The 24,582-nt window shown below is 46.6% G+C and overlaps 2 pseudogenes; both read right to left on the reverse strand.

Annotated features, from left to right (window-relative positions):
• Window positions 1-24,582, reverse strand: part of LOC139273708 (zinc finger protein 721-like) — a 494,469-nt pseudogene that overhangs the window by 113,535 nt on the left and 356,352 nt on the right.
• On the reverse strand, window positions 15,669-24,183 carry LOC139272885 (exosome complex component MTR3-like; annotated as a pseudogene).

Here is a 24,582-nt window from a genome sequence, read left to right on the forward strand (position 1 = left end):
GTTTATAAAAGGGGTAAGAGGGAGAATTTTGCCTCCTGTCCCCCTTTCCCAGCCCAGGGGCAGTGAAGCTGATTTTCAGGCCCAGCTGCTGCACAGATTGGTTGAAAGGACCAACAGTAATGGTGGCTGCAATAGAATGAGGAGAGGAAATATAAACTAACGGGTAAAATCCTAAAGGGGCTGCATAAACAATGAGACCTGCGGGTATATGTGCACAAATCGCTGAAGGTGGCAGGGCAGGTTGAGAAAGCAGTTAAAAAAGCTTACGGGATCTTGGGCTTCATGAATAGAGGTGTCGAGTACAAAAGTGTGGCTATTATGATGAACCTGTATGAAACACTGGTTCGGCCTCAACTGGAGTATTGTGCCCAATTCTAGGCACCACACTTTGAGAGGGATATATGGCCTTAAGAGAGGGTGCAGAAAAGATTTATGAGAATGATTCCAGGGATGAGGGACTTCAGTTATGTGGATTGACTGGAGAAGCTGGAGTTGTTCTCCTTGAAGCAGAGATGGTTAAGAGAAGATTTGATCGAGCTGTTCCAAATCCTGAGCGGTCTGGACAACTTCATTGAATGTTTTGAGGAGGTAACAAGGAGGGTCGATGAGGGCAGTGCGTTTGATGTAGTGTATATGGATTCTAGCAAGGTTTTTGATAAGCTCCCACATGGCAGATGGGTCACGAAAGTAAAAGCCCATGGGATCCAGAGCAAAGTGGCAAGTTGGATCCAAAATTGGCTCAGAGGCAGGAAGCAAAGGGAAATGGTTGATGCATGTTTTTGTGACTGGAAGGATGTTTCCAGTGGGGTTCCGCAGGGCTCAGTACTGGTTCCCTTGCTTTTTGTGGTATACATCAATGATCTAGGCTTGAATATAGGGGGTATGATTAAGAAGTTTTTAGATGATACTAAAATTGGTTGATAATGAAGAAGAAAGCTGCGGACTGCAGGAAGATATCAATCAACTGGTCTGGTGGGCAAATCAGTGGCAAATGGAATTAAATCTGGAGAAGTGTGAGGTAATGGGGAGGGTGAACAAGGCAAGGGAATACACATTAAATGGTAGGACACTAAGAAGTGTACAGGAACAAAGGGACCTTGAAGTGCATGTCCACAGATCCCTGAAGGTAGAAGGCCAGGTAGATAAGGTGGTTAAGAAGGCATACAGAATGCTTGCCTTTATTCATCATCATAAGAAGTCCCTCGGAATCGAGGAAGACTTGCTTCCACTATTAAGGTGAGTCCTTAGGTTGCTGAACAGTCCAATACGAGAACCACAGTCCCTGTCACAGGTGGGACAGATCGTCATTGAGAGAAGTGGATGGGACAGATTTGCCGCACGCTCTTTCCGCTGCCCACGCTTGATTTCTGCATGCTCTCGGCTTTGAGACTCGAGATGGCTCAGAGACATGGACCATATACAGTAGACATCTCAAGTCGCTGGAGAAATACCATCAACGACGTCTCTGCAAGATCCTACAAATTTCCTGGGAGGACAGACGCACCAACATTAGCGTCCTCGACCAGGCCAACATCCCCAGCATTGAAGCACTGATCACACTTGATCAGCTCTGCTGGGCAGGCCACATTGTTCGCATGCCAGACACGAGACTCCCAAAGCAAGCGCTCTACTCGGAACTCCTTCACGGCAAATGAGCCAAAGGTGGGCAGAGGAAACATTACAAGGACACCCTCAAAGCCTCCCTGATAAAGTGCAACATCCCCACTGACACCTGGAAGTCCCTGGCCCAAGACCACTCTAAGTGGAGGAAGTGCATTCGGGAGGGCACTGAGCACCTCGAGTCTCATCGCCGAGAGCATGCAAAAATTGCCTTTATTAGCTGAGGCACACAAGACATGAGTAGTGGGGTTATGCTTAAACTGTATAAAACACTGGTTAGGCCACAGCTGGAGTACTGCGTGCAGTTCTGGTTACCGCATTACAGGAAGGACGTGATTGCACTGGAGAGGGTACAGAGGAGATTTACGAGGATGTTGCCGTGAGTGGAGAATCTTAGCTATGAGGACACATTGGATAGGCTGGGTTTCTTTTCCTTGAAACAGAGGAGCCTGAGGGGAGACCTCATTGAGGGGTATAAAATTATGAGGGGCCTAGATATAGTGGATAGAAAGGGCCTATATTCCTCAGCAGAGGGGTCAACAACCAGTAGGCATAAATTTAAAGTAATTAGTAGACGGTTTAGAGGGGATTTGAGGGGAAATGTCTTCACACAGTGGGTGGGGGGTGGGTGGGGAGGCTGCAACTCCCTGCCTGAATTGGTGGTAGAGGCGGAAACCCTCATCACATTTAAAGGGTATGTGGATGTGCACTTGAAGTGCCGTAACCTACGGACCTCGAGCTGGAAAGTGGGATTAGGCTGGATATGGCCTCCTGTCGTGCTGTAAACTTCTATGATTCTCTGGACAGAGCAGATAGAAACTGTTCCCAGTGGCAGAAGGGCCGAGAACCAGAGGACACAGATTTCAGGTGATTGGAAAAAGAAACAAAAGTGACATAAGAAAAACGTTTTTATGCAGCGAGTGGTTAGGATCTGGAATGCACGGCCTGAAAGCGTAGTGGAGGGAGACTCAATTGCGGCTTTCAAGGGGAGTTGGATGAGTATGTGAAGGAGAAACAAAGTGCAGGGCTCCGGGGACAGGGCGGTGCAGTGGGAGGAGCTGAGGAGCTGTTGCAGGGAGCCGGCGGGCTCGATGGGCCACGTGACCTCCCTTTGTGATGTCACCAGTCAGTGATGTCACCATTCTGACAGTCCCCGCGCGAAGTTGTGGCTGACACCGCGCATGCTCAGTCCACATCCCGCCTGAGAGCCCGGATCACCAGTGGAAATTTTTTTATATAAATAGCGGATAAAAGCGCAAATAGGAAGATAAATAAAAAATAAAATACAAACCGGAGCTTCCTTGCGCCCCCCGGCACCGAGCGCAGTGTCCGAGCGGCAGCAGCACGGGGTCTCCTGCAGGGAGCTGGACTGAGCCACGTGATCAACGCCACGACCGTGACTGACGTGAGCTCCGACCAATAGAGAGAGAGTGGGCGGGGCTTTGCAGGCTGAGGTGGCGGCAGGTCCTCAACCAATCGAGGAGCCCGAGGGGCGGGACTCCTACCCTGGGAGCGTTTGATGGGACAGTGCAGAGGGAGTTTACTCTGTATCTAACCCGTGCTGTACCTGCCCTGGGATGTTTGACGGGACAGTGTAGAGGGAGCTTTACTCTGTGTCTAACCCCATGCTGTACCGGACCGGAGAGTGTTTGGTGCTGACACTTGTTACTCCCATCGATGAACACATCTTATAATCGAAAGATGATATAAGATAAACCCATCAGCTTCTCCCCTGGACACAGATCCTGAAGGACAGTGAGTGTGCGATCATTTGAAGCACCACCACCGCCCACCCCCCACCTCCCACGCCCCTCACATCTCTTATCCTTTTTTGTTGTAATGAAAAAAGACCCAGTTTCTCGCTCCTCATAACTAAATCGCCTTGGTCCTAGTATCATCTCAGTGCATCGCTTCTGCACTCCCTCCATGGCCTTGACATCTGTCCTAGAGTAAAATGCCCCAATATTCTAAATGCAATCTCTCATATATTCAACCAGCATAGCAACCCATGTATAATCTGACCTAAGTTGTACACTGTGAGAACAATGACCACTAGGTGGTGAACTTGTGGGAGACACTCCTAACCTGGACCTTCAGGTATAAAAGGGGAAGCTTCACTCACTTCCATCACTTGAGTGCTAAGGAATAAAGGACAGGTCACAGACTGACCTTCTCTCAAGCATGGGCCTCGCATGCATTTATACTGTATAGTAAGGACATATCAATGGCGACGAGGATGGGATTTAAACCACGCGAGCATGGCCACTAGCAGAACAGACGAGAGGTACTGTGTGAAGTAATGGTTGGGACAGAGATTCAACATTGTTAAAGCAGCACACAGTTCTCCAGGCAGACAAGGGCAATTGGGCATGCCCCAACATGTAATGTTTGCTAGTGCTGTTGGGGAGGAGTTAAACTAATATGGCAGGGAGATGGGAACCAATGCAGGGAGACAGAGGGAAATAAAATGGAGACAAAAGCAAAAGACAGAAAGGAGATGAGTAAAAGTAGAGTGCAGAGAAACCCAAGACAAAGAACAAAAAGGGCCACTGTACAGCAAAATTCAAAAGGGTCAAAGTGTAATAAAAAGGCAAGCATAAAATCTCGGTGCTTCAATGCAAGGAGTATTCGAAACACAGGAGAGGGCTCTGAGCTAGTTAGAGTGGGTGAGAGCTCAGACGAACAGCACACCAAGAAAGAATGCAAAAGGCAGGAGGCAACAGAGCAGAGTAGCACTAGGGTAAGTGTAAACCACAAGGTGATAGGAAGGGACAATATGTATGAATATAAAGGGGCTGCAGGAGGGGTCAAAACTAAAAATCACGGTTTCAAAACTTGTATTAAAACACTCTACCTAAACGCACGCAGCATTCGAAATAAAGTAAATGAGTTGACGGCACAAATCATTACAAATGGGTATGATTTGGTGGCCATTACAGAAACGTGGTTGCAGGTGGCCAAGACTGGGAATTAAACATACAGGGGTATCTGACAATTTGGAAAGATAGACAAGAAGGGAAAGAAGGTGGGGTAGCTCTGTTAATAAAGGATGATATCAGGGCAGTTGTGAGAGAAGATATTGGGTCTAATGAACAAAATGTTGAATCATTGTGGGTGGAGATTAGAGATAGTAAGGGAAAAAAGTCACTGGTGGGCGTAGTTTATAGGCCCCCAAATAATAACTTCACGGTGGGGCAGGCAATAATGAAGGGCTTAATGGAGGCATGTGAAAAAGGAAGGCAGTAATCATGGGTGATTTTAACCTACATATTGATTGGTCAAATCAAATCACACGGGGTAACCTTGAGGAGGAATTCATAGAATGCATACGGGATTGTTTATTAGAACAGTATGTTACAGAACCTACAAGGGAGCAAGCTATCTTAGATCTGGTCCTGTGTAATGAGACAGGAATAATAAACGGTCTCCGAGTAAAAGATCCTCTCGGAATGAGTGATCACAGTATGGTTGAATTTGTAATACAGATTCAGGGTGAGGAAGTAGTGTCTCAAACGAGTGTACTATGCTTAAACAAAGCGGACTACAGTGGGATGAGGACAGAGTTGGCTAAAGTAGACTGGAAACACAGACTAAACAGTGGCACAATTGAGGAACAGTGGAAGATTTTTAAGGAGCTCTTTCATAGTGCTCAACAAAAATATATTCCAGTGAAAAAAAAGGGCGGTAAGAGAAGGATCAACTACCATGGATAACCAAGGAAATAAAGGAGAGTATCAAATTAAAAACCAATGCGTATAAGGTGGCCAAGGTTAGTGGGAAACTAGAAGATTGGGAAAATTTTAAACGACAGCAAAGAATGACTAAGAAAGCAATAAAGAAAGGAAAGATAGATTACGAAAGTAAAATTGCGCAAAACATAATAACAGATAGTAAAAGCTTTTACCGATATATAAAACGGAAAAGAGTGACTAAAGTAAATGTTGGTCCCATAGAAGATGAGAAGGGGGATTTAATAATGGGAAATGTGGAAATGGCTGAGACCTTAAACAATTATTTTGCTTCGGTCTTCACAGTGGAAGACACAAAAACCATGCCAAAAATTGCTGGTCACAGGAATGTGGGAAGGGAGAACCTTGAGATAATCACTATCACTAGGGGGGTCGTGCTGGACAGGCTCATGGGACTCAAGGTAGACAAGTTCCCTGGTCCTGATGAAATGCATCCCAGGGTATTAAAAGAGATGGCGGAAGTTATAGCAGATGCATTCATTATAATCTACCAAAATTTCTGGACTCTGAGCATGTACCAGCCGATTGGAAAGCAGCTAATGTAACACCACTGTTTAAAAAAGGGGGCAGACAAAAGGCAGGTAACTATAGGCCAGTTAGTTTAACAGCTGTAGTGGGAAAATGCTTGAAACTATCATTAAGGAAGAAATAGCGGGACATCTAGATAGGAATAGTGCAATCAATCAGACGCAACATGGATTCATGAAGGGGAAATCATGTTTAACTAATTTACTGGAATTCTTTGAGGATATAACGAGCATGGTGGATAGAGGTGTACAGATGGATGTGGTGTATTTAGATTTCCAAAAGGCATTCGATAAGGTGCCACCCAAAAGGTTACTGCAGAAGATAAAGGTACGCGGAGTCAGAGGAAATGTATTAGCATGGATCGAGAATTGACTGGCTAACAGAAAGCAGAGAGTCGGGATAAATGGGTCCTTTTCGGGTTGGAAATTGGTGGTTAGTGGTGTGCCACAGGGATCGATGCTGGGACCACAACTGTTTACAATATACATAGATGACGTGGAGGAGGGGACAGAGTGTAGTGTAACAAAATTTGCAGATGACCCAAAGATTAGTGGGAAAGCGGGTTGTGTAGAGGACACAGAGAGATTGAAAAGAGATTTAGATAGGTTAAGCGAATGGGCTAAGGTTTGGCAGATGGAATACAATGTCGGAAAGTGTGAGGTCATCCACCTTGGAGAAAAAAACAGTAAAAGGGAATATTATTTGAATGGGGAGAAATTACAACATGCTGCGGTGCAGAGGGACCTGGGGGTCCTTGTGCATGAATCCCAAAAAGTTAGTTTGCAGATGCAGCAGGTAATCAGGCAGGCGAATGGAATTTTGGCCTTCATTGCGAGAGGGATGGAGTGCAAAAGCAGGGAGGTCCTGCTGCAACTGTACAGGGTAATGGTGAGGAAGCACCTGGAGTACTGCATGCAGTTTTGGTCACCTTACTTCAGGAAGGATATACTAGCTTTGGAGGGGGTACAGAGACGATTCACTGGGCTGATTCTGGAGGTGAGGGGGTTACCTTATGATGATAGATTGAGTAGACTGGGGGATATCGCTGGAAGTTGAAGTTCAGCGAGTTCATGTGGAGCACGTATACAGTTCATACACCAGGACGCCACCGATAATGATGAAAGTGCTCCTCAATGGCATCCCAGTATCGATGGAGCTAGACACGGGGGCCAGCCAGTCGCTGATGGGTATCAAACAGTTTGAAGAGTTGTGGGTGTCCAAAGACAGGAGGCCAAAATTATTGCCGATTGATGCGCAGCTACAGACATACACAAAGGAGATCATTCCGGTGCTAGACAGCACCACGGTAGTCATGACCCACAAAGATTCAGAGAACATTGCCACTCTGGGTTGTCGTGGGGGATGGTCCCGCACTACTGGGGAGGAGTTGGCTTGCTGTCATAAACTGAAAATGGGGCGATGTCAATGCAATTTCGTCTGTGGAGTGAGTATCATGCTCACAGATCCTGGACAAATTTGACTCATTATTTCAACCCGGCATTGGCACTTTCATGGGGGCCAAAGTAGTGATTCACATAAACCCGGATGCCAGGCCAGTACACCACAATGCCAGAGCAGTGCCATACGTGATGCGGGAAAAGATAGAAGGTGAATTGGACCACCTGCTGAGGGAAGGCATCATCTCGCCAGTTGAATTCAGTGACTGGGCGAGCCCGATTGTGCCATTGCTCAAGGCGGATGGATCGGTCAGGATATGTGGTGATTGCAAGGCCACCATCAATCAGGTGTCACTCCAAGACCAGTACCCACTACCGAGAGCGGAGGACCTCTTTGCGACGCTATCCAGTGGCAAACTTTTTTCAAAATTGGACCTGACCTCAGCTTACATGACCCAGGAGCTGGTGAGTGAGTCGAAGAAGCTGACCACCATCACGACACACAAGGGGTTGTTTGAGTACAACAGATGTCTGTTCAGGTTTCGCTCGGCCGCCGCGATCTTCCAATGAAATATGGAAAGCCTCCTCAAGTCGATTCCAGGGACAGTGGTTTTTCAGGACGACATCTCATCACGGGTTACAATGCTGGTTGAATACATGACATCACCTCCACCCCATACTGAAGAACACCTCCACAACCTGGAGGAGGTGCTATGCAGACTGGACCGGGTAGGGCTGCGACTGAAAAAGGCGAAGTGCATCTTCCTAGCTCCAGAGGTAGAATTCCTGGGAATGAGGGTAGCAGCAGACGGGATCAGCCCTACTGCATCCAAGACAGAAGCGATCCAGAGAGCACCCAGACCCTGAAACACGATGGAGCTGCGTTCGTTCCTGGGGCTCCTGAACTATTTTGGTAACTTTCTTCCCAAATTGAGCACGCTGCTAGAGCTGCTGCATGTGCTCCTATGCAAATGTCGCGAATGGGTCTGGGGGGACAGCCAGGAAAGGGCTTTTAATAGAGCATGCAATTTGTTATGTTCCAACAATCTGTTAACGTTATATGACCCATGTAAGAAACTTGTGTTAACATGCGATGCGTCGTCCTATGCTTTCGGGTGTGTGTTGCAGCATGTCAATGCCAAGGGTCAGTTACAGCCGGTAGCTTATGCCTCCAGAAGTCTGTCCCAGGCAGAAAGGGGTTAAGGGATGGTAGAAAAGGAGGCACTCGCATGTGTATATGCGGTAAAGAAAATGCACCAGTACCTGTTTGGCAGGAAATTTGAGCTGGAGACAGATCACAAACCCCTAACGTCCCTTTTGGCCGACAACAATGCCATAAATGCAAATACATCAGCCTGCATACAGAGGTGGGCACTCACTTTAGCCGCCTATAACTATACAATTCAGCACAGACTGGGCACCGAAAACTGTGCCGATGCACTCAGCAGGCTCCCAATAGCTACCACTGAGGGGGCTACCGAGCATGCTGCTGAGATGGTCATGGCAGTTGAAGCTTTCGGAAGCGAAGGCTCACCCATGACAGCCCGTCAGATTACAGTCTGGACAAATAGAGACCCGCTATTGTCTCTAGTCAAGAAATGTATCCTGAATGGGGACTGGGCAGCCTCGTACAGGGCATGCCCTGAGGAATTTAAACCATTTCACAGGCGCAGGGAGGAACTCTCGATCAGGCTGATTGCCTACTGTGGGGAAACCGCGTAGTCATGCCCCAGATGGGCAGAGAGGTGTTCATCAGAGAACTGCACAATGAGAACCCGGGCATTGTCATGATGAAGGCAATTGCCAGGTCACACGTTTGGTGGCCAGGGATAGACGCAGATCTGGAACTTTGTGTTCGCAGGTGCAACACGTGTGCCCAATTGGGCAATGCGTCCAGGGAAGCCCCCCTTAGCCCCTGGCCATGGCCCGCCAAGCCTTGGTCACGCATCCGTGTGGACTACGCAGGTCCTTTCATGGGAAAAATGTTTTTGGTTGTAGTAGACGCCTACTCCAATTGGATCAAGTGTGACATTTTAAATTCAAGCACATCCTCTGCCACGGTAGAAAGTCTATAGGCAATGTTTGCCGCCCACAGTCTACTGGACATCTTGGTCAGTGACAATGGCCCGTGCTTCACAAGCACTGATTTCCAGGACTTCATGGCAGGCAATGGAATTAACCATGTCAAAACGGCACCATTCAAGCCGGCCTCAAATGGCCAGGCAGAATGAGCAGTGCAGATAATTAAATAGGGGATGCTCAGAATCCAAGGGGGTTCCCTACAAAGCCACTTATCACGCTTCCTGTTGGACTACAGATCCCGACCACACGCGCTCACAGGGGTTCCACCCGCAGAGCTGCTAATGAAAAGGACGCTCAAAACCTGGTTATCCCTTATACACCCCACCATGAAAGAAAGTGTCGAGAGCAGGCGCCAGTCACAATATGACTATCATGACAGGAATGTGAGGGCGTGATGTATTGATGTAAATGACCCTGTTTTTGTCCTCAACTACGCTGCAGGGCCCAAATGGCTCGCAGGCACTGTGATTGTCAAAGAGGGAAATAGGATTCTGGTAGTTAAACTTACCAATGGACAAATTTGCCGCAAACATGTGGATCAAAGAAAAAGGAGTTTCAGCAACCCCATAGAAGAAGCAGAGGAAGAACACAATATAGAGTTCACTCCACCACAGGTGACCGAACACCGGAACCAAAGGGAGGAGAGCCCTGTCACTGTGGGCAGTCCGGATAGGCCTGAGGCACTGCAAACAGCAGACACTCAGGCTAGCACCCAACAACCGGAGCCCCAACTCAGGCACTCTACAAGAGAGCATAAACCACCAGAGAGACTCAACCTGTGATCCCAATAAGACTTTGGGGGGGAGGTGATGTCATGTATTCAACCAGCATAGTAACCCATGTATAATCTGACCTAAGTTGTACACTGTGAGAACAATGACCACTAGGTGGTGAACTTGTGGGAGACACTCCTAACCTGGACCTTCAGGTATAAAAGGGGAAGCTCTACCCACTTCCATCACTTAAGTGCTAAGGAATAAAGGACAGGTCACAGACTGACCTTCTCTCAAGCATGGGCCTCGCGTGCATTTATACTGTATAGTAAGGACGTATCACAGTCTAACCAATCATTTGTGCTCAACACCCAGTTTATCCAACATAGGATACATTTTTTTTAAACAATTTGATCAACTTGTTCTCCCACTTATGAAAATTTATGTACATGAATTCTTGTAAGGTTCTGCTGGGAACCAGGGAATGTGTCCTTGTAAATCACAGATTAGAGAAGTTCCAGCTGTCTTTTCTTTGCTTCCTGCCAAAACCCAACAGAGAAGATATGAAGAGTCCAGTGTAAGAGGTGGATCACTGCAGGGTATAAAAGTGAAGGCAGACTGATGTAAGGGGGAATTTGGGAGACACCGGAGATCAAGCTCAGGGTGCCTGAGGTTCCATCCAGCGTGCTGACCTCGTTTCAGTTACTGTGGACATGTGGGACTTACATGTTTACTCTGATTGATGGATCAATATAAGGTACAGCAGAGGACAAAGAATCTGCTCATATTCTCTTTCTTCTTGTATTTCTTAAGATATTAAAGTTGCTGACACTGGACTCTCGAACCTGCTAATTAATACTTTTCCTACCATTTTTTCCCTACAAAATGTAATTTCTCACATTTCTCAGGGTCAAATTTCACCAGTTACGTCACACTGAACAAATTACATTCATCTTCACAGTTAGCCATGGTCCCATTTTGGTCTCATATGGAGAGTTTGATCTTGTGGCCCACATACCAAAGCGGGACTAATTGAACAGCTTTTCACAGAGCCGGCACAGACTCAATGGGCTGAATAGCTTCCTTCTGTGCTGTATAATTCTATGATTTTGAGTCATTAATAAAGTAGATAAGGGAGTGTCAATCATGTTGATGAAAGGGAGAGCGCTTGGGATTGGAGACAACCTTTTGACATGGAGGGAATTGATCAGGAGGTAGGGGCAGAGAGTGGGGATGAAAGGTACCCACTCAAATTGGCTGGATGTGACAAGTGGTGACCCCCAAGGATCTGTTCTGGGTCCTCAACCTTTCACCATATTTATTATTGGCTCTACTCGGAATTCCATCATGGCAAACGAGCCAAAGGTGGGCAGAGGAAATGTTTCAAGGAAACCCTCAAAGCCTCCCTGATAAATGCAATATCTCACCAACGCCTGGGAGTCGCTGGCCAAAGACCGCCCTAAGTGGAGGAATTGCAACCGGGAGTGCGCAGGCAGTGGAAAAAGCGTGTGGCAAACCTGTCGCACCCTCTCTTACCCTCAACAACTATCTGTCCCACAGGGACTGTGGCTCTTGTATTGGACTGTTCAGCCACCTAAGGACTCATTGTAAGTCTTCCTCGATTCTGAGGGACTGCCTATGATGATGATGATATTGGCTTGGATGAAGAAACTGAGTTGTATATCCAGTTTTGCAGATAACAGTACATCCCTCCAGTCTGAAGAACCTCCATCAACCACTACTCTCTGTTTTCTGCCATTTGGCCAACTTCCTCTCCACGGTGTCCCATTCCCTTGAATAATCTGAGCCTTCTGTCCGGCACCTTATCAAACACCTTTTGACAATCCATCTGCACAACATCCCCTGCATTTCCTTTCTCACTGCACTATGTAATTTTCTCAGATAATCCCTGCTGTCCTGAATGAATCCATTTCACTAACAGATGTTGCAATGTTTGCTCCACACCACAGAGATTCTCCTGGAGTTTGAAATAAATCCGCTTTAAAAATGATGCAGAGTTTCAGCCAATGAGGGAGATCCTGGCTCAGCCCCGGGCACTCGACGCAGAAAACCCTGCCCCTCAAACACTTCGATTGGTTGGAGGACCAGCAACCGCTCAGTTCTCCAGCCCCACCCCTGCTCTTCCTATTGGTCCGGAGCTGCCGTCAATCTCCCGGGCAGTGTGAGCTGAGCATGCGCAGTGCGAGTACTGGAGATGCACGGACGCCAAGATGAGCTCAGGCTGGAGCCGGACTCTGCACCGGGTGAGAATCAGCGGGGCGCAGGGGACTCATCGATCGGCAAGTGTGCGGGGAGGCTTCATAAACATCTGGTGTAGACCGCAAACCCCGAGTAATAACCCGAAACTCCCGCGTTTGCAGCGACGGATTTTTCTCCCGGTAATAGGCCCGGATTCACCGCCATCTTTGTGCAGGAAGGTGGGAAGATTCAGAGTGCAGCCTGCTCGCTTCATGGCGTAACAACGCATGCGCAACCATCTTGGCAGAGGAATAGAGTGTGCGGGGCTACTGTGTGTTCCCAACCGGATCCCAGTCCGGGAGTGAAAATCTTTGACTCATTTATTTTATTCTCACTCTCCACCATTGGATTTCTCACCATCTCTCCTGAAGGCGTTGGTAAGTGCCGAGCTTATGGTTTACATCCCACACAATTCTAACAGAAGAGCCCCAGAGCTGGGCCCCCTTCTACAGTCCCAGGGTTAGATTCCCCATGTATAGTCCCAGGGTGAGAATCCCTATGTACAGTCCCAGGGTTAGATTCCACATGTACAGTCCCAGGGTTAGAATCCCCATGTTCAGTCCCAGGGTTAGAATCCCCATGTACAGTCCAAGGGTTAGAATCCCCATGTACAGTCCAAGGGTTGAAATCCCTATGTACAGTCCCAGGGTTAGAATCCCCATGTACAGTCCCAGGGTTAGAATCCCCATGTACAGTCCCAGGGTTAGAATCCCCATGTACAGTCCCAGGGTTAGAATCCCCAAGTACAGCCCCAGGGTTAGAATCCCCATGTACAATCGCAGGGTTAGAATCCCCACATACAGTCACAGGGTTAGAATCCCCATGTACAGTCCCAGGGTTAGAATCCCCATGTACAGTCCCAGGATTAGAATCCCCATGTACAGTCTCAGGGTTAGAATCCCCTTGTACAGTCCCAGGATTAGAATCCCCATGTGCAGTCCCAGGTTTGGAATCCATCGCACGGAAGTGGAATTTCAGCCTTGGTGTTACAAGTTTCTTTGGTTACAGGCTGGAGAGAGGAATAATTCACTGACAGGCCCTTTTAAATTTATGTGGTCAGGTATTCAAATTCCCGGTAACTCTAATCCTGGATTTAAAGGAGGGGAGAGCTCTGTTTAAATCAAATAGTCTCTTTGGAGATTCTCTGAGAGAAGGATCTGGTCAGCTTGAAACTCTGAAAGCAAAAAAATCGGTTAGAAATTTCTAATTGGTAGTTTTTGACAAATTTCAACTCCCACAGGAAGGGGAAAATCTGTAACAAGGGAGTAACTGGGCAAGATTTTAAATGTTTTAACAAAGGATTCGAGGGACTCTTACATTTGGGATCCTTATTTTGTTCACGTGAGGAGTTAGGTAACAGACTTCCACCTGTGAATATAGAGCTGTATTATTAGGCCATGATCTGTTTATTTGTTCATCTTCTGTTGAATACATTTGCTGAGTAAATTTAAAACTAGGTTTGCAGACGTGATGCTTTATTCACACATCGAAGGTGAGAGAGATGCTGTGGAACACACGTTAAATCCAATAGCTGAAAGCAATTAACAGACTGGGTTAAATGATCCTGGGTATGTGAAGGAACGTTGTATAGAAACTAGAATTGTCTGTTCTGAATTTCTATCCTGTACGTACAGTGATGACTTTTGTAAACTCCTTTTACAGTGTATTAGAATGGGAGGATTTTCAGATGGGAAACTCAAACCAAATAGCACATCAAGATCTGACAGAGTCACTCGATTCATCAGGACCTGAATATCATCAACCTTTGACTGTGGAAGGAGAAATGTTTGTCTGTTCTGTCTGTGGGAAAGGATTTCAAACGTCAGTGTGACTGGAAAAGCACCAAGACAAACACACCCAAGTGAGAGTGTTCCAGTGCACTGACTGGAAAGAGTTTTAACCAGTTACACAGCCTGAAAACACATTGCACCATTCACAGTGGGGAGAAACTGTACACGTGTTCTGTGTGTGGACGAGGCTTCAACTGATCTTCCAAACATGGAAAGTCACAAGGATACCCGCACCACGGAGAAACCATGGAAATGTGGGGATGTAGGAAGGGACTCAGATCACCGTCTGAGCTGGAAACTCATCGACGATTTCACACCGGGGAGAGGAGGTTCACCTGCCCCGTGTGTGGGAAGGGATTTACTCATTCATCCAACCTTCGGAGACACCAGCTAATTCACACTAGGGCGAGGTCGTTCACCTGTTCTGTGTGTGAGAAGGGATTTTCTCAGTTATCCAACCTGCTGACACACAAACGAGTTCACACTGGGGAGAGGCCGTTCACCTGCTCTGACTGTGGAAAGGGATTCACTCTGCTAGCCGGTCTCCAGAAACACCAGCGAATCCACACTGGGGAGAGGCTGTTCACCGGCTCTGTGTGTGGAAAGGGATTCACTCAGTCATCCGGCCTGTTGGCACACAACAAGGTAGTTCACCCTGAGGAGAGGCCGTTCACTTGCTCTGAGTGTGAGAAGGAATTCACTCGGTCATCCAACTTGCTGAACCACAAACGAGTTCACACTGGGGAGAGAACGTTCACCTGCTCTGTCTATGGGAAGGGATTCACTCTGCTAGCCAGTCTCCAGAAACACCAGCGAGTTCACACTGGGGAGAGGCCGTTCAAGTGCTCTGTGTGTGGAAAAGGATTCACTCAATCATTCGGTCTGTTGGCACACAACAAGGTAGTTCACACTGAAGAGAGGCCGTTCACTTGCTCCGAATGTGGGAAGGGATTTGCTCTGTCATCCACCCTTCTGATACACCAGCGAGTTCACACTGGAGAGAGGCCATTCAGCTGTTCTGTCTGTGGGAAGAGATTCGCTCTGTTACTCTGTCTCCAGAAACACCAGTGCATTCTCACTGGTGAGAGGCCATTCAATTGCTCCAAATGTGGGAACAGATTCACTCGGTCATCCGAGCTCCTGAGACACCAGCAAGTTCACACTGGGGAGAGGCCGTTCACTTACTCCAAATGTGGGAAGAGGTTCACTCACTCATCCCACCTGCTGGTACACAATAAGCAAGTTCACACTGGGGAGAGGCCGTTTCCTTGCTCCGTGTGTGGGAAGGGATTCACTCTGTTATCCGACCTCCTGAGACACCAACACGTTCACAACTGATGGCAGGGGTTGGATTCTGCTGTTAATTACACCCAAGACAGAACTATGTTCATTCTGGAAGTTGCGATTTGTTTCTGTCAATGTTAGTAACCCTGTAACTTGGCTATAGTTTGATCATCTATATAAATGTCAAATAAATCAGCTTTTTTTTTAGAAAAGTATTTACTGAAACATCCACGAATAAGAGTTCATCTAAGCCTTACTGACAAGCTGTGGGAGTTTCCTCTTAATTTATCTGGTTAGGCACTGCTGGACCAACAGAGTAAAGCTTCTGACAACCCTCAATATAAGCCTTGATCGCTTCCACTGACGTCTCCTCCTCCCACTCTCCCTTCGACACCAGTCCCGAGATCCGATTGAGGGTGGGCAGCAGTACCACAGTCAAGCTGCCGTTATCCAACCCCTGGGTGCTGGCTGCGCTGTACTCCTCGGCTGCAGTCGGGTCCAGGACGGGGACTTCCCCGCACTGCCTCAAGGAGCAGCCCACCACCACGTCAAACAAGGAGCAGCCCACCACCATGGAGGTGCAGGTCAGCCTCGGCTGCTAGGGTGGAGCCATCGTTCTCCAGGACCATCACGTACACCTCAATCTGGGACCTGGAGTACCTGTGAAAATGTAAATTCCCGGATTCTTTTACCTCAATCTGGTTCAGTAAAATTACTGAGTCGAATACCTCTTGTGCTTTGAACAAAGCAGTCTTTATTACCGGCTAGTAAGACCTATCAGACAGAAGATATACTCTCTGGATAGAGCGTACACACTCCCTACGGATAGGTGAAGTTACATCGTAAAGCGTCAACAGTTATACAGTTTTGAAATCAGATAACAAATGGATTGACAGTCTAACTCAGCCACTCATTAGTCAATCTATATGAGATGTTCTTCTTGAAAGCTCAAGCATTGCCTCTAAATGTTTCAATCTAATGGTGTGACTACTAACTGAGACCTTGCAATTCTGCAGATTTATTTTATGTTACAATTAGATGTCATTGGCAGGAGTAGTGACTTGAAACCTTGAGACAGACTGTTAGCTATGCTGATGTTGCACTATTTGTAATCTGACATTCTCCCAGCTATTCTTCCATGGCTTATACATTTTCATATATTCCGTTTACTTTACTGTCCTTAATTCCATATATTCCGTTCAGATATCCACATCCCTCCTTTTATCATTCTATGATAACATTTAGGATCATTCTAGGAGTATTGCATTGTTGAGTAGTTCTCTAGTTTGTTGGATCATAACCCGGGAACCCTTGACCACAAGAGGGTCTGCTAACCTTGTCATCATTACTTTACAGCAGAGGTTAAGGCAACCAACAATCAAACAGCAGGTAATTATTATTACGATGAGAACAATTGCCCCATGTATTAGATAGGATCTCCAAGATCCACCCAGAAACCAATCAAACCTGCTAAGTTCTTTTGCTGGTGTGGATAACTTCTTCACCTCCCTCCTTATGTGATCGGCAAGGTGGGTTATGTTTTCTGAACTATCAGGAATGTAAGTGCAACATTCAGATCCTATCAGGGCACACGTTCCCCCTTTCTCAGCTAACAGGTAATCGAGGGCCATTCGGTTTTGTAATGCTACGGTCCTTATCGCTACCATTTCAGCTGTGATGCCCTCCAGAGCCTCAGCAGTGCGATTAGCTACCTGTTCCAATATCGTTTCTTTGAATCCATCTAACAGTCTCAGTTAGGGTCAGTGGAACGGTGCGCAAAGGAATTCCCCCTTTGGAATGTATAGGGATATGTGAACACACCCAGCATCTAGTGAAGTGCCCTTTTTCCGCATAAACGTAAGATATATACAAAAAGGTGTTTACATGGAGCTCTCGCCTTTGTCTTCCTTCCCGTGCGCCAAAACTGTCATATATCAACACTATTATTCAGACAGTGGCATACAGACACAGTCTCATCTTATAAATAGTCCAATTATTTAGCTGATAAAAAGAGTTCTGTTTTCACGTTTCCCTTCTTCAGGTCTCCGTCAGTGTATTTGGCTGTCTTACGGGTAAAAGTTCAAACTGATCCTCCTTCAACTGCCTTGTTCAGCTATGGGGAAGAGGAGATCTGGAACAGAAACAGGAATTAGACTAACCAGCAAAATTTGTTTAAATGGTGATGAGCTTGCAGTGGTGCAGGTGAACCCAGGCACTTTTCCCCTCAACCTTGGCTGCAGTGGGGGTAGTGAGTGACACCTAAAAAGGCCCCTCCCATTGTGGCTCTAATCCCTTCCGAATCCATACTTCCCTGGTGCCACGAGGGACAATTCGGGTAAAACTGGGAGGTCGAGGTGAGCATCTTGAACCTGGTTGTGAACTAGTCGCAGAGCCTGAGTCAGAGAAAGAACATAGGTGGTCATCAGTCTAGCTGAGATCTCATATCTAGGAACAATTTCCCTCATTAACACCTTAACAACAGTCTGAGTCTTATTGTCCAGGTTAGGGTAGGCTTCAATCCATCGGCTAAACACATCTACTATTACTAACACATATTTGTAACACTGAACTTTTTGCAACTCAATGTAGTCCAACTGAAATGTCTCAAAGGGACCTTCGGATAGGGGCTGTTTACCCCAATCACAGGGGACTCCCTTCCCTGGATTATGTTGCTGGCCAACCAGGCAACGACTACTGATGTTCTGGGTGAGCGCCTGGAGTCTAGGGTGCCCCCAAGTAGCCAAAAGTGTGTCACTCGTGGTCCTTGCTCCACAATGAGTAGCAAAATGCATATATTCAATAACTCATAGAGCCAACTTGTCAGACATGCAAGTCTGTTCCGCGGGAGTGGTCCAGAGTTTAGAAACATTGTCATAAGTACATGCATAATATTTCCACAACAGTTTATCTTTTTCAGGAGCGTCCTCCTGTGCTTTTATAACATCTTGGATGGTTGGCATTGGTTTTTCCGAGGCTAACTTATCCTTCGCAGGATTTTTAGTCTGACTCATAATTTTGGGCACTACCATCTGTTGGTCACGAGAGGCCTGTTTGGCCTCTTGGTCAGGACAACGATTCCCTATATCAACCAGAGAATTTCCGGTAGTATGGGCGGTACATTTGACAATGGCAATGTGTTTGGGGAACATGAGGGCTTGCAACAAATCAGATACTAGCTGTTTATGAGATATCTCATTCCCCTGTGAGGTTAGGAATCCCCTATTTTTCCATAATTGTCCGAAATCATGGGCCACCCCAAAGGCATACCTAGAGTCGGTATAGATATTGACTTTGAGATCTTTGGCCAAGATACAGGCTCGGGTGAGGGCGAATAGTTCAGCTTGTTGAGCAGAATAGGCGGTTTCAAAAGCGGCAGATTCCAAGACCTGATTCTCCTGGTTTACTATGGCGTATCCTGAGATTCTTCTGGATTAATAGAAGTACTTCCGTCAACATACATAAACAATCATGACTGGGTTCTTCCTCATCTTGGGTTGGCTCAGTAAGAATACAGTCTGGATCTTCCATTGGTACATCAACTAAATCTTCCCTGACTGATGTGGCCTCTTAAATTAAAGATAAGCAATCATGACTGGGTTCTTCCTCATCTTGGGGTGGCTCAGTAAGAAAACAGGCCAGATTAATTGCAGTACAGTGCCAAAAGGTCAGTTTAGGATTGCCTGTGATTGCCCTGCACTGGGATCTCAATCGGATCAATGGGAGTATAACCCACTTGGGAGGGGTCCTCTGCCCACACATGAGGATCCACATAGTCAGGTATGTCCGAGCCAGTATGATGCTGTAGAGTCCTTAAGACCTTCTCGGGGTCCCCATGAAATTGGACTGTTCGGCCATGTTTTACAATTTGCACATCCCGGCTGGTAGGGTCAGCCTCATCTATGGCCTTGCGTACCATAACTCCCAAATCTTTAGCATGGTGAGGGGCTAATACTTCACGAGCAATATGCGGTGCCATTGTTAGGGGCTGTTTCCACAGATTCTTATCCACTTCCACAAAATCTGCCTCTTTCCAGTCCAGTCACTCTAGCCCTTAATAGAATTCCCTTCACTTCCCCTTCATGATCCTGATAAAAGTTCTGCAGGTCCTGATTCTTTCCACTGGGATCATATGCTAGGGTCACGTGATAGGGTGCCTACGGCAGGTCCAGAGATCACCACTGAGGGGTTCTAGTGGTATAATACTGCCGCTTAAGGGTTTCCTGTTTTACAATAATCCCATCATCTCCACACTCCAAATGCAACTGGAATTTGCAAAGGAGGTCTCTAGCCATCAAGTTACAGTCCAGATTGGTAGTGATGACAAATCGATGTTCTACCAATTCTTCTTGGTAACCCACTTAACTAGTTCTGACACCGGGAATGTCGAGATTTGTCCCAAGAATCCTGAAAGTTCCTGTGTTTCAGTAGAGACAGGGAGTTTAAGCTTTGATTGTACAGAAGACATGAAGGCTCCCGTATCTATCAAAAAGGGTTGCCACTCATTCAGAATGGGTTCGTCGTCCGGGGAGGATCCCTGCACAATCAAGCTGCGTAGTCAATCGGGGGACAATTGACCAAAGGGGTTGTTTCTGGGAGAAGTTAGTGTAAGATCCTCCTCTCCCCCCTTGCCCCCCTCCTCTTCCTCCTCTTCCTTTTCCATGCTGACAGTAGGGGCAATTTTTATTCCAATGTCCTTCCTGCCCACAATTAAAACAATCAATTCCTCTTACCCAGTCCCGGCCTCTTCCCATATCATGCCGGGGACAATAGGGAGGTTTATTAGCAGGGCTCGGCCCGTTTGGTTGTTTAGTATAACCGTATCCTTGCTTATCCATCCAATCCTGTATGCAACACTACGGTTCTATTGATCCTTCCTCCCGAGATGGCTCTTCCTTTCTAGTCATGTATTCAGTCTTGACCCGGGTTGGGGGCGCACCTCCCCCCTCCCCTTTCTTTTCCTGCCAATAATATCTAACTGTCCTCTCCATCTGTCCGGATAGTGTGAGCAATCAAATAGTTGTTTGAAGATCACAGACATCTATAGAGAGGTGGTCTGCAGCTTGTTGTGCATCAGGGTTTTCATTGGTCTGACAGGGAATTGGTGTCGGGACTTTGGGATCTTGGAAATCATTTCTAGGCCGGAGGATGTTTCAGAGCTGTCTGACTGCTTGACAGTTCTGCGTCTCGATCGGCGGGGGTGTTTGCTATGTCTTTCACAACTTGGACTGGTAGATTGACTAGAAGATTTACGGGACTGTTTGTGATGTCGAGATATAGTTCTGCCCTTTCGAGTGTGAGATCTGGTCCTTTCGGCTATATTGCTTGTAAACTGGGGATCCGAATCGCTATCAGAGGATGAGGAGTCAGTTCGGGTTTGTTGCTTTGGTGGTATGGGGTTATTTTTAACTCCTCTTTTTACCGGAGTGTTAGGTGGAGGGTGTTGGGAAGAGGACTGGAGCAAGAGGCCAGGGGGTGCGGGAGGCGCCGTTGGGCGCTGAGTCAGTGGCCACTCATCAATTTCATCATCAGCCTCGGTTAACACAATGCCAGCCATTTTAGCTCGTAGTTGATCAATACCTTTCTCAGAGGTCCCAGAGGATCTCTTAGCAAGTTTTTTTTTTGTGCGCACATTCTTTCTTTATGACATCTACAGTTTTAACATGTGTTCCCTCTGTCAATGAAAGTCCTAATTTAATAGCATTTGTTTGCCAACTTGACAGAAGTGATGCATCTTTTAATTTCTGACAATAATGTCGCCAGGTTGCAATTAAATTTTTATCCCCTTTTCCTCGTCCCCTTCTCCAAATTAATCCCTGTGCTTTTTTTGCTACCGCTACGCTTCTAGTGCCACCTATAGGCCACTGGTCATCCCCTAATAATTTATTCAGGGCTCCTGATAATTTTCTAAAGTCATCAGCTCTTTCAGGGAAATCCTCACATAGCTTTTGTAGCGGACTATCCGCATCCGTTGTTTTATCCAACTGATTACCCATTTTCACGCTGCCCCTCGTATTACCGTGTCGTTACGTGTTCGTGTCGTCGTGCAATTTAAACAAACTTAAAAATAGACACAGACTTTACAGAAACTAACACTGACTTTAACTAACTCCAAATAAACAAACTTTACTAATGCTAACACTTACCCGCGTCGCCACGCCGTTCACGTCGCCGCGCGATACTTAAAACTCCCACGTCGCCCCGCAGTTCACGTCGCCGCGCAATCCGCATTGCCTCGCAGTTCACGTCGCCACGCAATCCGCGTCGACCCGTGGCTCACATCGCCGCGCGAGTTAAGATACTTAAAATTTTAAAAGATAAACAAGGACTTCTAATACTTACCCGCGTCGCCGCGCGGTTCACGTCGCCGCACGATTTCAATACAAAATAGACAAAGACTTCTAACACTTACCCGCGTCGCCGCGCGATTTCAATACTTAAAACTCTAAACACTTAAGACTTACAAAGACTTACTGACATTAGCACTGACTTTCGCGATACGCGTTGCTGCGCCTCTGCGTCACTACGCGTCGGCGTCACTGCGTGTCTACGTCACTGCGCGTTTGCGTCACTACGCGTTAGTGTCGCTGCGCGTTCGCGTCGTTTGCGCGTCTGCGCCGCTGCGCGTTCGCGTCGGCCCTACCTTCCGAGTTGCTGCGGGTTTTTTAATTCAATCAGAGCCTAGACGGGCCAAGTGATATACAAGGTCGACGTCGTACCTGAATTGAACACCTATCCTCTATTTAATTCCCCATTTTATTCCCTGTGAGCCTAATTTTCTAATTTTGATTTCGTATGAGCCTCAATTAATTTCTTTCAGTCTCCAAATTTCCCTATCCTTTCGCGTTACTGCGCAGTTTAAATTCAATCAGTCAATGAAAGCCCTAATTTAATGGAGTTTTTCTGCCAACTGGACAGGAGTGATTTATTTTTTTTACTGCAGTGGAATTCTTTTCATAATTTAAAATCTCAGAACATTTTTTTTAGCACCTATTTAGTACGTTACTTTTTTTTGTATAACTAGAGAGAAGTCTGGCACGTAGGCTGTGAACTGCTTTTCGTTATCTCAATTGTTCCAGCCTCAAGGTCGTGTTATTTAATATAATTTTTTTTTAAAAATCCTTTTGAATCCATCTCAGTTGTTTTGCTGTGCCTTCTCTGAATGTTTTCTTTCAACAAGTTTTTCTTTTTTTTTTAACCACCGGGACCATGTAATTTTTTCTTTTTTTTTAACAAACCTATCCTTTGTGCATTTCCTGGCTCCGTAACTTATCATCCGAATATACGTAATTCAATAAGGTTCACACTCTTAAACTTCCCACATACAGGACAACACTACGAAGGGTTAAAACAAACTTTCATTCTGTTTGAGATAAAACAAACCACAACTCCCCAGCTTTTTTTACACAGTAAAAATCACAGAAGCATTTCTCATTTAAACAGACATTCACAAGAGTCTCTTTTCTTTCCTATTAATTTTTTGGATCCATGATTGATCATCTATCCCTATCTAGCTCTAACTATCTTTCCAAGTCGCCGCTTGGTTTGCGTCATCGCGCAATTTCCCTATCTCTATCCCTATTCTAAGTTTGAAAGGTATTCACCAGATTGTCCTGGATCTCGTTCAGACACTACCTGAGAAGCAGCGAGTGGCTAAACTTTCCTCATACTTTTGAAACCGGGGGAAACTGGAGCAGTATTGAAATCATACTCACTCCAGTGGCCACTTTCCCCTTGTCTCGTCCAAGGCTAGTCTGGCTCTTAATTCGCAAGTTTTCGGCAGTCGTCCGTTGAGATCCCACTTCTGACACCAAATGTAAATTCCCGGATTCTTTTACCTCAATCTGGTTCAGTAAAATTACTGAGTCGAATACCTCTTGTGCTTTGAACAAAGCAGTCTTTATTACCGGCCAGTAAGACCTATCAGACAGAAGATATACTCTCTGGATAGAGCGTACACACTCCCTACGGATAGGTGAAGTTACATCGTAAAGCGTCAACAGTTATACAGTTTTGAAATCAGATAACAAAATACAAATGGATTGACAGTCTAACTCAGCCACTCATTAGTCAATCTATATGAGATGTTCTTCTTGAAAGCTCAAGCATTGCCTCTAAATGTTTCAATCTAATGGTGTGACTACTAACTGAGACCTTGCAATTCTGCAGATTTATTTTATGTTACAATTAGATGTCATTGGCAGGAGTAGTGACTTGAAACTTTGAGACAGACTGTTAGCTATGCTGATGTTGCACTATTTGCAATCTGACATTCTCCCAGCTATTCTTCCATGGCTTATACATTTTCATATATCCCGTTTACTTTACTGTCCTTAATTCCATATATTCCGTTCAGATATCCACAAAGGCAGATGGCAGGCGGCAGACTCTGCTCCATGATCGACGAGTTCTCTTTTCCCCAGTTGCCGTGGATCCAGGCGGCTCTCTTCCTACAAGAGAACGGGGCGAATCTGAACTCAAAACCCAGGGTTGCCCCGTTCATGCGGCGCTCCTCCTTCCTGTCGTTCTCGCGGGGTCCATACATGGTGCACAGCACCTTGCTCCGCCCGCAGTCGGAGTACACCCAGCCGTCCGCCTGGCTCACCAGGCCGGCCCGCGCAAACACGGGCCTCGGCTCGGCGGCGGTTCGCCCGTCCGCCCGGGGGTGTACAGGCCCCAGCTTGGTGCCCACATCGGCCCTCTCAAACAGCAGCGGCGACTGGGATTCGTCCAGGCCCCGCACCCGCTTGGTGTCCACCGGCATCAGTTTTCTTTTAAACACAGTGTGCCTCGTCCTTGATATCTCAGTGATAGGGATTGAAGAAGCCTTGGTGACTTGCTACTGTAGATGATGCACACTACAGACACAGTGGTCCTCATGTTTTTACCCAAGATGGGCCTCAACCCAGTCATTTGTTCCCAATGTTGATGCAGTGGTTCAAGAGGTGCCAGGTATCAGGAGCAGTGTCGAGGGATGGGTGGGACAGTAAGCTGTGAAGAGAACACAAAGCATCTGCAAAGGGATATGGACAGGTTAAGAGAGTGGGCAATAAGACAGATGGAGCATAATGTGGGGAACTGTGAGGTTATTCACTTTATTTGGAAGGACAGAAAAACAAATATTTTACATTGTGAGAAAATGTTAAATGTTCAGAGAGGCTTG

The sequence above is a fragment of the Pristiophorus japonicus genome, chromosome 9, assembly GCF_044704955.1.
Source record: "Pristiophorus japonicus isolate sPriJap1 chromosome 9, sPriJap1.hap1, whole genome shotgun sequence".
In the NCBI taxonomy this organism is placed as follows: Eukaryota; Metazoa; Chordata; class Chondrichthyes; family Pristiophoridae; genus Pristiophorus; species Pristiophorus japonicus.